This window comes from Somniosus microcephalus, chromosome 2 (assembly GCF_052327205.1).
Source record: "Somniosus microcephalus isolate GS21.2 chromosome 2, FLI_Smic_1.0, whole genome shotgun sequence".
NCBI lineage: Eukaryota > Metazoa > Chordata > Chondrichthyes > Squaliformes > Somniosidae > Somniosus > Somniosus microcephalus.
In genome coordinates this window covers 35,663,728-35,679,734 of record NC_140988.1, presented here as the reverse complement: position 1 = coordinate 35,679,734, position 16,007 = coordinate 35,663,728, and the positions used below count along the sequence as shown (strand labels likewise).

The 16,007-nt window shown below is 46.3% G+C and overlaps 1 pseudogene; it reads left to right on the top strand.

The window, feature by feature from the left end:
• LOC147122650 (uncharacterized) overlaps positions 1 to 15,451 on the top strand; it is a 48,341-nt pseudogene extending 32,890 nt beyond the window's left edge.
• Positions 15,452 to 16,007: the final 556 nt, after the last annotated feature.

The following is a 16,007-nucleotide window of genomic DNA, read 5'->3' as shown; positions in this document are numbered from 1 at the left end:
ACTTTTTTTCTTCCTTTCAGGTGTCAAGGATCGCGAGCTTCAACAACTCTTGGACACCAACACCCCTCCAGAACATTCTTCCCCTTCACTTTCCTCTGACCCTATCCATTCTTCCAATCTCACCCCCTGCCGTGTTTTTCACTATCCCCTCTGACCTTCCCCTCTCTGACCCCGAACGATCAGTCCTTAGCAAACGTCTGAGCTTCATCCTCTTATGCCCCCATCTCAATGAATTTAGAGCTCAGCACGATGCTGATCTCTTTTACTGCTGCCTTCGTCTCCGTGGCCACTTCTTTGGCCAGGAGCCTTCGCCCCGCACAGCTGACCCTTTCTCCCGCTTTCAGAATTCTCGTTCAACCTGGTCCTCTCCCTCTGGCCTCTTAACCTCTCTAGATCATTTCATTGCAAACTGCCAGCATGACATCGGCCGTCTCCATTTCTCTGCTCCCCTCACTCACTCCAACTTACCTCCCTCTGAACTTGCAGCACTCCATTCTCTTAGATCCAACCCCAACATTGTCATGAAACCTGCTGACAAGGGTGGTGCTGTTGTTGTTTGGTGAACCGACCGCTACCTAGCGGAGGCTGAAAGTCAACTCTCTGACACCTCCTCCTACCACCACCTGGACCATGACCCCACTACAGAACATCAAGCCACCGTTTTCAAGATCGTCACTGACCTCATCTCCTCTGGAGATCTTCCCCCCACAGCCGCCAACCTCACAGTTACCCAACCCCGCACAGCCCGCTTCTTCCACCTTCCCAAGATCCACAAACAGGACTGCCCTGGTAGACCCATCATTTCAGCCTGTTCTTGCCCCATGGAACTTATCTCTTCCTATCTCAACTCTATTTTTTCTCCCCTTGTCCAGTCTCTTCCCACGTTCATCAGCGACTCTTCCGATGCCCTCCGCCACTTTATCAGTTTCCAGTTTCCTGGCCCCAACCGTCTCCTTTTCACTATGGACGTCCAATCCCTCTACACCTCCATCCCCCACCAGGATGGCCTGAGGGTGCTCCGCTTCTTCCTTGAACAGAGGCCCAACCAGTCCTCATCCGCCACCACCCTCCTCCACCTGGCTGAACTTGTTCTCACATTGAACAACTTCTCCTTTGACTCCACTCACTTCCTCCAAATTAAAGGTGTTTCTATGGGAACCCGCATGGAGCCCAGATATGTGGAATATTCTTTGTTCCAGTCCTACTCAGGTCCCCTCCCTGAACACTTTTTCCAATACATTGATTACTGTATCAGTGCTGTTTCCTGAACTAGAACATTTCATTCATTTTGCTTCCAATTTCTACCCTTCCCTCACCTTCACATGGTCCATCTCTGACTCTTCCCTTCCCTTCCTTGACTTCTCTGTCTCCATCTCCGGGGATAGGCTATTGACAAACATTCACTACAAGCCCACTGACACCCACAGCTACCTGGACTACACTTCCTCCCACCCCGCTTCCTGTAAGGACTCTATTCCATTCTCCCAGTTTCTCCGTCTTCGCCGCATCTACTCTGACGATGCCACCATCCATACTAGTGCTTCCGACATGTCTTCCTTTTTCCGCAACCAAGGATTCCCCTCTATTGTGGTTGACATGGCCCTTGACCGTGTCCGTTCTATTTCCCACACTTCTGCTCTCCCCCCTTCCCCTCCCTCTCGGAACCACAACAGGGTTCCCCTTGTCCTCACCTTTCCCTCCACCAGCCTCCACATTCAATGGATCATCCTCCACCATTTCCGCCACCTCCGGCGAGGTCCCACCACCAAACACATCTTCCCCTTAGCTCACCGTTCAGCATTCCGAAGGGACCGCTCCCTCCACGACATTTTGCTCCGCTCCTCTATCACCCCCAACCCCCCTTCCCCTTCACCTGGCACCTTCCCTTGCAAGCGCAGGAGATGCAACACATGCCCTTTTACCTCCACCCTTCCCACTGTCCAGGGCACCAAACACTCCTTCCAGGTGAAGCAGCAATTTTCTTGTACTTCTTGCAATTTACTATACTGTATTCGCTGCTCACGATGCAGTCTCCTCTACACTGGGGAAACCAAACGCAGATTGGCTGACCGCTTTGCAGAACACCTCCGTTCAGTCCGTAAGGGTGATCCCGAGCTTCAAGTCGCCTGTCACTTTAATTCTCCGCTCCACTCCCACTCAGACCTCACCGTCCTCGGCCTCTTGCATTGTTCCACTGAAGCTCAGCGTAAGCTCGAGGAACAGCACCTCATCTTTTGATTGGGCACTTTACAGCCTTCTGGACTCAACACAGAGTTCAACAATTTCAGACCATAACCTCTGCCCCTATCCTTTTTTTCTCCATTTATTTATTTTTTCTCTCTCCCACATGGCAACTGTCTTTCATTCTGCCAGTGCCATTTACGCTTCATCTAGAGCTATCTTTTGTTTCTTACCTTGTCCCATTACCATCTCTTTTTGCCTTGCACCATCTCTTAATCTCTCTTAATGTCTCTTAATCTCTCCTGCCTTCCATCCTATCACAGACCTTCCCTTTTGTTCTTTCCTCCCCTCCCGACTTTCCCTGCCCCTGCACTTGCTTATGAACCTGTTCCATGTCCAGCTTTTTCCAGTTCTGACAAAGGGTCATCGACCTGAAACCTTAACTCTGTTTCTCTCTCCACAGATGCTGCCTGACCTGCTGAGTATTTCCAGCATTTTCTGTTTTTATTACATGTTAAAGCACACTCAGCTTGGACCGAGGTAAAGGAGATGACTTTATATACTACAGTTTTCAGATATATTACCGACATGGAGGACAGGAGAAATGCAATTAATATTACAGTATAGACTTGTATTTTCAGAAAACATGGTTCCACATCAGCAATTAATGTCTATGGTAAGGAGTGATAAAATAGAACAATACCAGAAGAGGGTGCATCAATGTAAGTTAAATGTAAATAAATGTCAGATGGCTTTGCACTCAGATTTCCTCTAATAGCACTGTGTTCAATTCAGACTGCTGCCATCAAAACATGGTGATACTATTTCTTCAGCCATTCAGGTGTTACCTATCTTAAAGCGATAAGCTGGTGATGTCAAGAAAGGGCTTATCAAAGTTTCAGACAGGCGACAGTGAATTCTAGCTGCCTCAGAAAGATCAGCACTAGCTCCAATGAATTTCCTGTTTCCAAAGTGAAATGAAATGCTGGATTTCAGCAGCAGCTTCTGCCTGGGGCTCCTCCTGCACCAGCCCCTTTAATGCAGCTGCATAAAACATGTCTATTTCACCAGCACAGCTCAAAATTTTAACTCCAGTGACTTTGTATTGTACTTAGCTATCAACAAAGCCTAGCCCACAAATTCTCATGTGTTTTTTTTACAACTGCATTATACCTATCAATTGTTCCTTGCTGTATTAGTTGAAAGTTGTCCAAGCATTGGACTTCCTTTTCCCTCTGACCCTAGGCCCCAATTTGCATCACCACATGTGCCCGGTGCATGTCCACAATAGGCCCGAGAGGAAGCTTGGTTGTTGATTTCCCCCCAAAAAAGTGCCTGCAGAGGAAAATTGGGGCTCAAACATTTTAAGAAATTGGATCAGTCAGCTGACCAAAAGCTTGGTCAAAGAGGTAGGTTTTAAGGAGCATCTTAAAGGAGGAAAGAGAAGTGGAGCGGCTTAGGCAGGGAATTCCAGAGCTTCGGGCCTTGGCAGCTGCAGGCACAGCCACCAATGGTGGAGCAATTAAAATCGGGGATGCTAAAAAGGCCAGAATTAGAGGAGCATAGATATCTCGGAGGGATGTAGGGCTGCAGGAGCTTACAGAAAAAGGGAGGGGCGAGGCCATGGAGGGATTTGAAAACAAGCATGAGAATTTTATAACAAGCTATACCTACTGATAAAATAAATGGCCTTGGCTTTGCTTTTAAGTTTTCTCTGATATTCCCAGAAACGATGGCTCCATTAATATAATTTGCTCAAAGGTCGGTGGCATAGTGGTTAGCACTGTTGCCTCACAGCGCCAGGGACCCGGGTTCAAATCCGGCCTCGGGTGACTGTCTGTGTGGAGTTTGCACATTCTCCCCGTGTTTGCGTGGGTTTCCTCCGGGTGCTCCGGTTTCCTCCCACAGTCCAAAGATGTGCGGGTTAGGTTGATTGGCTATGATAAATTGACCCTTAGTGTTAGGGGGATTAAATACGTGGGGTTACGGGGATAGGGTGGGATATGTGTCGGTGCAGGCTCGATGGGCCGAAATGGCCTCTATCTACACTGTGGGGTTTCTGTGATTCTGTGATTCTGATTCATGCTCATTGTGGTCAGGAATACTCAGTATTGACATATTTATGCTTAATACATGAAGGGAACTGAAATGGTCTGATTTGCCATAGACATTATCTGTGGCTAACTGGTTCAATAATAGAATCTCACTCATGGTACTTTGTTCAGCAGACCCTGTGATTGCGCCACGTCTTATGATTTAGGGTGGGCGAGTTCAACTTTACCAACAGCCATCAACTGCAATATTCATTTCTAAAATGCTCCTCCTGTGCAGCAAGATGCCTCAAAGCAGTTTGCAGTAAAGAGGAAACTTTAGCAGATGCTAAGCAGGAGAGAAAAGTAAGTAAAAGGAAAGGGTTAAGGCGGGAGACCAAAGGGAAGAGTTTTGAAGAGTTTTTTGAAAGTAGGGAAGGAGGTGGCAAGGTGGAGCGAGCAAGATTGGTGGTTCCTGCTTTCCACAGGACAGGGTTATAGTGGTGTGATGAAATAACTGTGTTCTGATATTTGTACTTGCACTTGTAATGTCTGGAATGTTCCACTAGGGGGAACCACTAATGCTCCTCCCTGGCCCCGCCCCTCTTCTGGTATGTTCTACCAAGGGCTCGGTCAATGATGGACTCTGTTAACTCTGCCATGATTCTTATTTAATAAAAGGCTTCAGTCTTAAGCTTTAACTTCGGATTCGGGCAGTTATTTGGCACATCAATTTTATTAAATAACAACTTTTGGAAGATGGATCGATTTTTGAAACCAGAGCGTCTGGCTATCGATCCCCATTCGGCAGATGCGTCGAAGAAATTTACGCATTGGCTCTGATGTTTTGAACACTTCATCGCATCATCGACCGATCCGACGGTTAACAAGTTGGGTCTTCTAACCAACTTGGTAAGTCATCAAACTTACTCTATAATTGAAGATATTACTACGTATGAAGAGGCCCTCGCAGCTCTTAAAGCCCAGTACCTTAAGTCGGTTAACAAAGTATACGCCAGGTATCTCCTGTCTACTCGCAGGCAATTACCCGAGGAATCTCTGGATGATTTCCTGCAGGACCTTAAGGCTTTGGCTAAGGGTTGCAACTACAAGGCTGTCTCTGCCATAATGTATCAGGAAGAAGCCATCCGCGATTCTTTCATATCTGGCCTCCGATCTAATTATATTAGACAGAGACTCCTCGAGAACGACTCGTTAGTTTTAAAAACGGTTGTCGCTGCTGCTCGATCGTTAGATGTAGCCCAGAAGAATTCAGAAGTGTATGCATCAGCCCATGCATCTCTCTCAGCCTCGTGTGTTCCGAGTATGGAGGCATCCATAACACCAATGGGGCCCCCACTTAATCCTATTGTTGCGGCTGTGCCCCATGGGTCTAAGTGTTATTTTTGTGGCCAATCTAAACACCCCAGGCAAAGTTGCCCAGCCAGAGAGGCTACCTGTTTTAAATGTAAGAAACGGGGACATTTTAGTAAAGTGTGTAAGGGTAATCCTGTACCCGATGTCTTCTCTGCTGCCGCCTATCGTTTCACTCTAGCCTCGGCTACGGTTGACCAGACCATACCGTGTTCCTTGTCAAAATCTCTGATGGACATTAAGATTAATGGTCGTCCTACTGGGTGTTTGATAGACTGTGGCAGTACTGAAAGTTTTATACACCCCAACCTTGTTAACTCCTGTTCATTGAAGGTGTATCCTACTCGAAGTGAAATTGTGATGGCGTCCAAACCCCTTACTTCGGAGGTAACTGGATATTGTAAAGTCACATTGACCGTTAAGGATACGGAGTATAAGGATTTTAAACTCCTCATATTACCTCAGTTGTGTGTGAACTTAATATTAGGCTTGGACTTCCAGTGTCAGCATGAGAGCGTTACCCTTAAGTATGGTGGATCCCAGCCTCCGCTCACAGTCTGCAGCCTTCTACCTTAAACGTAAGCCTGCCTTCTTTGTTTGCGAACCTTGCTCCTAATTGTAGACCTATAGCGACTAAGAGTCGACGGTATAGTTCAGAAGATAAAACATTTATAAAAGAGGAAGTGGAAAGGCTTCAACGGGAGGGAATCATCGAACACAGTGGTAGCCCGTGGCGTGCCCAGGTGGTGGTGGTTAAAACTAATGAGAAGAAAAGACTTGTGGTCGATTATAGCCAGACTATAAACTTGTATACCCAATTAGACGCCTATCCTTTGCCTCGTATTTCTGAGATGGTGAACCAGATAGCTCAGTACCGCGTGTTCTCCACCATTGATTTAAAGTCTGCCTACCATCAACTCCCCATCAAAATAGAAGACCGACCTTATACGGCCTTCGAAGCTAATGGGCGTCTGTTCCAATTCCTTCGGGTGCCCTTTGGAGTGACGAATGGGGTATCCGTCTTCCAACAGGAGATGGATTGTATGGTGGATGAATACGCGTTGGAAGCAACATTCCCGTACCTGGACAATGTTACCATCTGTGGGCGTGACCAACGAGAGCATGATCAAAATCTCGCAAAGTTCCTAGAGACTGCAAAGAGGTTAGACCTGACCTACAACGAAAACAAGTGTACCTTCAATACTACACGTTTGTGTATTCTTGGTTGCGTTGTGGAGAATGGGGTAATCGGGCCAGACCCTGAAAGATTACGCCCACTTAAGGAATTACCTTTACCTCACACTGTAAAAGCCTTAAGAAGGTGTCTGGGATTCTTCTTGTACTATGCCCAGTGGGTGGCTAGCTACTCAGATAAAGTCCGACCTCTTATTAAGTCGACGTCTTTTCCGCTATCGGCGGAAGCTCAGGAGGCTTTCCTTAATATCAAACGGGACATTGAGAATGTGATGTATGTGCCTTTAAGAGCAATTATGGTGTATGTGCCTTTAAGAGCCCCAGGTGTGCGTAATGCCGGTAATTGCGACTTGGGCTATATAAGCCTGTGTATTGTGTATATCCTTTAGAAACCCCCCCCAGACTTGCTTAGTAAATACCTATGAACCATCTCCTGTCTTCAGTGTCTTTATCTACACACGGACACTACAGTGGCGACGAAGTGGAAACGGACTTACCTGCAATTCGGCAGCACCTCAAGGACATCGATTCCTCCAGCGTCCAGAAGACTCAAGGAAGTAAGAGAAACTATGGTTTCACCAGCTGGCCAAGCTGGTGACAGGTACTGCGCTAATCCTTCCTGGGCGTCAGGCTGGAGCTCCAGCGGCGGGCTCTACAGCTGAGACAGGCAGCGAAATCGGAGGCAAGCAATAACGGACTGGGAGGGTGCACTCGAGAGACGGCCGGCGCGGCAAGCAGGTCAGCGTTTAGACCTCCGTCGGGAACGAGTCTCCAACAGTGAATAAACAGCGTTGTTATTGGTAGCAGCGGCGGGAAAGCGCGGGAAGCGCCATATCGTTGCTACAGAGAGAAAAAAAAAAAGCGCGGGAAGCGCCATATCTTTTCTGAAATGCCTAAATCTGGTAATATTGAGGCTTTTGATGGCGAAATAGAAGATTGGACCACATACGTGGAAAGAGTAGAGGTTTATTGCACTGCAAATGGAATAACAGATGAAAAAAAAGCTTCAGTACTTTTGAACTTAATGGGCGCGAAGACATACGGGCTGTTACGAAATTTAATCACTCCAGCCAAACCAAAGGACAAGACTTTTAAAGAAATTGTTGATACCCGGCAGGAGCATTTAAACCCAACACCGCTGCTGATAGCGGAACGATTCAAGTTCTTCAAGAGAAATCAACACAAGAATGAAAGTAACGCTGATTACCTAACCGAATTAAGAAAGCTATCAAAGTACTGCCAATTCGGAGCAGGACTATCGGATTATCTTCGAGACAAATTTGTTTGCGGTCTCTTAAGTGAAGGAACACAAAAAAGACTGCTTTCTGAAAAAGATTTAACATTGGACAAAGCTTTCAGTATGGCTGTATCATACGAAGCAGCAGCAAAAGGAGCTGCAGAGATACAACAAGAGACACAGGACTTCGGCACCCATAAAATGACACAGGAGTTCGGAAGATGTTATCGCTGCGGCAGATCCACCCATAACCAGAGGGACTGCTGGTTCAAGGGCAAAGCATGCAGGCAATGTGGTAAGATTGGACACATTGCACGGGTATGCCAATCTGGACAAAATAAATCCACTGACAGAAAACAAAGAATCAATAAAGAAAAGTACAGGAAGGTACAAATGATGGCGGACAGTAGCTCCGAAGACCAGAATAGCGATAGCGACTCCGGAAACAAGAGACTAAGCTGTCTCAAATTACATAATGTACTTGCCAAAGAGGATTACCAAACCATTTGGGTTACCCTCACAAAAGCAGGGTCCCCAGTTAAAATGGAGCTAGATACAGGATCAGCTCTAACCGTAATAAATCGACGAGATTACGAGAGGCTATTTTCGCATATACCTCTAAAAGACACATCCATTATCTTAAAAAAATATACGGGCAGAAAGTCTACCCCAAAGGAAAAATAAGGGTGCCTGTGGTATACAGCGGCAAAGAAATACAAAAGTTGTATTTATACATTCTACAAGATGGTGGTCCACCATTGTTGGGACGTGAATGGATAAGGAAGATACGTTTAGACTGGCACTCCATTCAGGCACTGACGGTGACCAGTAAGGAAAAAAACAATGATGACATCATACCTGAACGATTAAAAGACATCTTGGCCAACGCCAAAGAAGTGTTTCAAGAGAAACTAGGAACCTTGAAAGGCATCACCGCCTCAATAAAAGTGGAAGATACAGCAATTCCAAAATTTTTTAAGGCAAGACCGGTGCCATACGCAATACGTCCGGCAGTCGAGGCAGAGCTGAAGAATTTGGAAAAGGCAGGCGTATTATCCAAAATAGATTGGAGCGAATGGGCAACACCCATCGTTCCAGTCATGAAAAAAACATTGAAAAATAACTCTGAGGAACAGAAAAAAATTCGCATCTGTGGGGACTTTAAGATGACTGTAAACCCGGTCCTTCACATGGTACAGTATCCTCTTCCGAGGATAGAAGATATTTTCGCCTCACTATCCGGAGGGAAACGTTTCACAAAAATTGACTTTGCACAGGCATATCTACAGATGGAGGTTGAGGAGACCTCTAAAAAGTATCTCACAATAAACACACACAAAGGCCTGTACCAGTACAATCGACTGGTTTTTGGAATAGCATCAGCTCCGGCTATCTGGCAAAGAGCTATGGAGCAAGTCCTGCAAGGGATTCCGGGGACTCAATGCTACCTAGACGACATCCTTATAACAGGAGAAAATGACAACGAGCACCTTGCCAATTTGGAGCAGGTGCTCACTAGGCTGAAAGAACGGGGCCTACGAGCAAATCGCCCCAAGTGCGAATTTTTTCAAAATCAGATATCATATTGTGGCCACATAATTAATAAGGAAGGGTTGCATAAGTCACCTGAAAAAATTGAAGCAGTTATAAAAGCCCCAGCACCTGAGAATGTTTCACAATTAAGGTCATTCCTGGGATTAATAAATTACTATCATAAATTTTTACCGAACTTATCAACTATTCTACACCCTCTTAATGATCTTCTACAGACAGGAGTGATTTGGAAATGGAACGAAGACTGTAAACGTGCCTTCCATAAATGTAAAGACTTAATCACATCCGAGAAAATTTTGGCTCATTACAACCCATCACTACCAATCAGACTGGCGTGCGATGCATCCCCTTACGGCATAGGAGCAGTATTGTCCCATAGATTCCCTGATGGCTCGGAACGGCCGATAGCTTTTGCGTCACGCTCATTGAACTCAGCTGAGCGTAACTATGCCCAGATAGACAGGGAAGCACTCAGCCTGGTATGGGGAGTGAAGAAATTCAACCATTACCTACACGGACAAAAATTTACCTTGCTGACTGACCATCAACCCCTCATCTCCATATTCAACCCTAAAAAAGGTGTCCCCATTATGACTGCACAAAGACTACAGAGGTGGTCCCTTTTTCTAGGGGCACACCAATACAACATTGAATACAAAGGGTCAAAACAGCATGGGAATGCTGACGGTTTATCACGCCTACCGTTGCCAACGATAGAAGAGGCACCTACAGTAGACCCAGTAGAGATATTCCACTCTACCATAGTGGAATGTCTACCAGTGACAAATTCAGCCATTGAAAGGGAGACAAGAAATGACCCTACTCTCTCACGGGTCTACGATTTAACAGTGAAGGGATGGCCAGCACATGGCGAACCACTGTTGCCAGCATTCTCGCAAAGAAGTGAACAGCTGTCAGTGTGCCGAGGAACCTTGATGTGTGGATCCAGAGTGGTGATTCCACCCAAACTCCAGGATAAAGTGCTAAAGGAGCTTCATGAGGGGCATCTGGGTGGAGTGAAAATGAAGAACCTAGCTAGGGCGTTTGTATGGTGGCCAGGTATCGATGGAGACATCGAAGACATGACCAAGAGCTGCCTAGGATGCCAGAAGGTCCAAAATGCTCCGCCACAGGCCCCTCTACATCCATGGGAGTGGCCCTCATCTCCCTGGCAAAGGGTGCACATCGACTTTGCTGGTCCATTTATGGACTCAATGTTCTTAATCGCAGTTGATGCACACTCCAAGTGGCCGGGGGTAATAAAGATGTCCTCCACCACCACGGAAAAAACCATCACAGTATTAAGGACCATATTTGCCAGGAATGGGCTGCCGGAGCAGATATGTTCTGACAATGGACCGCAATTTATGTCCGAAGAATTCAGAAAGTTCTTAAAGAACAATGGGGTAAAGCACTACACGTCCGCCCCATACCATCCCGCCACCAATGGATTGGCTGAAAGGTTTGTCCAGACCTTCAAGAAGGCCATCAAGGCCATGGGTAATGAAGACATAAAACTTCAGCACAAGATGGATAACTTCTTATTTGCATATGGGAATGCAACGCATATGGTTACTAACCAAACTCCCGCCATGATGTTCTTCAATAGAAACCTAAGATGCCGGCTGGATTTGGTCAAGCCCAACATCCGAAGGGACGTGGAGAACCGGCAGTTTCAGGGCATGAATGAAAGGCCAACTAGGGCCTTCCAGATAGGCCAACCGGTTTTGGCCCGGGACTACCGTACCGAGAAATGGCAGCCTGGAACTATCTGCACACGATTAGGACCACTGATGTATACCGTGGACATCGGAGACAGCATAATAAGGTGCCATGCTGACCAAATCATCAAGTCATCCGAAAAGGGACAACCTACACCACCACTCTATACATCTAACGATGAAGTAGAGATACCCATATCTACCTCCGATCCGGTGATACTGGAGCCCGATGAACCCGACACTGGCCTTCAAGCCGAATCAGCCTTGCCAGAAGAACCTACTACACCACCAGAAACTACTACACCCCCGAGGCGTTATCCGGACCGAGTCAGGAAGCCTCCTGAGAGACTAACTTATAATTAATTAATACAGCAATGTATATTATTTTGCATATAACATGTAATTAATAATTACTTAAAATATGATGTACTAGTTAGCTAGAAGGGGAGGAATTGTGGTGTATGTGCCTTTAAGAGCAATTATGGTGTATGTGCCTTTAAGAGCCCCAGGTGTGCGTAATGCCGGTAATTGCCACTTGGGCTATATAAGCCTGTGTATTGTGTATATCCTTTAGAAACCCCCCCCCAGACTTGCTTAGTAAATACCTATGAACCAACTCCTGTCTTCAGTGTCTTTATCTACACACGGACACTACAGAGAAGGCAGTGGTATGTGCCGTGGATGAGAAGATCCCATTTCAAGTGGAAAGTGATGCATCTGATTTTGCGTTGGCAGCAACTCTTAACCAAGCTGGTAGACCAGTAGCCTTCTTCTCTCGTACATTGCAAGGACCAGAAGTTCGACATTCTTCAGTGGAAAAGGAGGCACAGGCAATTATTGAAGCAGTCAGGTATTGGAGACATTATCTCGCTGGCCAACGTTTTACGCTCATTACTGACCAACGATCTGTGGCCTTTATGTTCAACACTAAGCAGAGAGGCAAGATCAGAAATGATAAGATTTTAAGATGGCGAATAGAACTGTCAACATATGACTATGATATTCAGTACAGGCCTGGAGTATTTAATGAGCCATCGGATGCTTTGTCACGAGGAGTATGTGCCAGTCTAGGTACAGATAAGCTTCAAAGTCTCCACGACGCACTCTGCCACCCTGGGGTTACCAGAATGAACCACTTCATTAAGTCCCACAATCTACCCTACTCTATTGAGGAGGTCCGGACAATGACCAGAACCTGTCATGTTTGTGCTGAATGCAAACCCCGCTTCTATAAGCCGTCCGAGCCAGCTCATCTTATTAAAGCAACTCGACCATTTGAGCGTTTGAGTCTCGATTTTAAAGGTCCCCTTCCATCGAGCGACCGTAATGTCTATTTTCTTAATATTATAGACGAGTACTCTCGGTTCCCTTTTGTTATCCCCTGTCCGGATGTGACTAGTGCTGTTGTAATTAAATGCCTCTGGCAACTGTTTTCCTTGTTCGGCATGCCTAACTATATACATAGTGATAGGGGTTCTTCCTTTATGAGCGAAGAATTACGACAGTTTTTGCTATCGAAGGGGATTGCAACGAGTAGAACTACCAGCTATAACCCTCGTGGTAATGGGCAGGTCGAGAAAGAAAATGCGACAGTGTGGAAGGCTATCGTACTGTCTCTGAAGTCACGAGGCCTGCCGACCTCTCGCTGGCAGGATGTCCTGCCAGACGTGCTGCATTCCATAAGGTCTCTTTTGTGTACAGCGACGAATGCCACCCCTCATGAAAGGATGTTTAGTTTTCCAAGAAAAGCTATTAATGGAGTATCGTTACCCACATGGTTGACGGCCACGGGCCCTGTGTTGTTGCGCAGACATGTGAGAGGCCACAAGACTGATCCACTGGTGGAGGAAGTACAACTCCTCCATGCTAATCCCCAGTATGCGTATATTCAATATTTGGATGGGCGAGAGGATACGGTCTCTATTAAAGATCATGCACCTGCTGGAGCTCGAAAAGAGTTCGACTCTGAGAGTAGAGTTTTCAATCGTGGTATTGGACCTTCAGAGACACAAACCTTCAGTGTGGAAAATACTGATGATTCTGGGAAGTCGAATGAACCGGAGTTAGTACTCCGGGAGGAGCCTCAGCAAGAGTTACGTCATTCCCAGAGGATTATCAGACCACCTGATAGACTGAATCTATAGCAGGGGGTGAATGTGATGAAATAACTGTGTTCTGATATTTGTACTTGCACTTGCAATGTCTGGAATGTTCCACTAGGGGGAACCACTAATGCTCCTCCCTGGCCCCGCCCCTCTTCTGGTATGTTCTACCAAGGGCTCGGTCAATGATGGACTCTGTTAACTCTGCCATGATTCTTATTTAATAAAAGGCTTCAGTCTTAAGCTTTAACTTCGGATTCGGGCAGTTATTTGGCACATCAATTGGTTAATCAAGTGACCCTCAGTGATGGAGCAGAGGGAGTCGGGGCAAGGAGTAACCCAGTGTTATAGGAGCAGAGAGTTCATATAGACCCACAAAGCTAGAGGAGATAACTAAGATAGGGACAAATCATCAGAGCCACTGGCCCTCCCCATATAACAACTTGATTTTAAGGTCCACTCAATTCTGCAAGTGTTTGTTTGACCTAGCTTTACTTTTGAGTGCACGGGAATTATGCAGAAATCCAGTGCTGCAATATATACTCCAAATTTAAATATGTACATGTGAATTTGTGGAGCTGTCCTTTTTAGTTGCTGTTGATTGATAGCTCTCAGGCTGAGGTATAAATGCTAAAGCACCCAAATTATTTCCTCTCTCAGTTCCTGATTTCTCAGATCTTGGGCTCTTGTCTTAATCTTTCTCTCTTTATCCTTCTTTCTCATAAGACTTTCCAATTCATTTTGGATAACGCCCTCATCTTAGAACAACCCCCCGCACTTCTTTAAACATACATACGATGCTCCACTGTTTAGTTTATTGGTGTATTTTTGCACCAAATGGAGTAAATGAAGTGTTTGTGACAACCCAAAGTGTCTGGGAAATGAAAGCAGTCACTGGGGGTAATCAGACGGGTTCTATAACAGGTGGGCAATCTGCTCTGCCAGTTTTTTCACCCAAGCGTTGAAGGTAAAAATTATTTTCACTAAATCCCCAACAAATTTGGATACACTGCACACTTTCAGCACATATGAATTTTCACCCTTATAGCCTGTTCCTCAGGTTGGATGGTCTTCACTCTTGTTCGAGCTACACAGATTCAAAAAATTGAGTAGTGCCCCATTTGGAGCGCTAACTTCGCCGGGGCACTACTTTTAGCGGCCCGGAAAAATTAGCGTCCCCGCACCAGAAATTGAGTACTTGCGCCCCAAGAGGGAAGCGGGGCACTACTGGAAACACCCCGCATCCCTCTTGGGGCGCTGCGAGTCAGTATCGCGGCGCTATGTGCCGCAACGCCGTGCGCTGTGGCATGTCGCGCCGCAGTATTGCAGGCCTTCCTCCCCTTATTAAAGGGGAGGGGCCTTGCGTAGCACGACCCGGGGCCCAGCTGGGCCCCCAGGGAACGGGAGTGCCGGCAAAAGAGCCCGGCACTCAAGAGAAGTGCCGGGCTCTTGGAGCGCAGCTGGCACTCCGCCGGGGGGGGGGGGGCGGTTCAGGAGGCGTCCAGCAGCAAGTCAGGGGATGCTCCCGAAGATCGCGGCCGGAGTGCGAGCGGGGCACTGCGCATGGTGATGATGTCATCGCTGGCGGCGCAACACCGCGGGGCGCTACTGGTTATAACACCACCACTAACCTCCCGCTGAATTTCGTGGGAGGCATGGGCGGCGCCGCGCCCAGGCACTAGTTGCTTTGCGCCCTATTAGCGCCCTCTTAGGGCGCTAATGGAGGTGCAAAGCAACCCAATTTATCCCCCTATAACTGGTAACAGATGTAATGATGTGGTGGGAGAAATGGTGTGCTATTGTGGATAATATTTTGCTTGGCCTAAAGAGGGTATTAAATCGAAACGCCAAATTGACTTGATTTTATTTGCTTAAAATACATCGTTATGTGAAATGTGGATGGAATATGTCTGGTATTGGTTGCTGGAAGTGATTTAAGCTTTGCTCTGTTGAATAAAGGTTGAAGCTGGTTTGAAGCTTGCTGGGTTGTTTGCTAACCTTCTGCTGGATCTAGGAGATAAAAAGATGAAAATTGCAAATGGCAGAATACTGAAATAGAAACATAAAATGTGGACGTACATACTAGATGCGTTATCTTCTCAAAAGTGAAAAGGTAGGTCAATGTTTCTGCTGGTGCCCTTTCATTTGAATCTGGTAATGAGAAGGGGATCAGGCTGTGCAGTGACAATTCGGTGGAGAGTTCGCTGGATCCCTGCTACAGTGTGCTAGCTTTCATTTTATTCGTCAGAAGTATTTACTTTCTCAGCAATGACCTGCTATAGGCATCTGGGACTATCTTCTACTCGATTCTTAATGATTAATTTGGTGCAATGTGCTTCATGTGTCAGGGTTGTCTAACCTATGGCAATAGGGCCATATGCAACCTCTGAGCTCCGGCAATTTGAAAATGAAGCTCGGGCAACACAGTTTTATTTTTGCTTCTATTTCTTATTAACTGGTTTATCTTGTTTGAAGTTTGTGGGCTTGGAGGTTTAGGAAGGGCTCTTTTAGCATTGTTGCCTCATTGATGGATAAATTCTAAATACAAACACCAAGATCTACTATCATCAACAACTTGAGATATATGCAAATTAATGGGAACATGGACATGAAC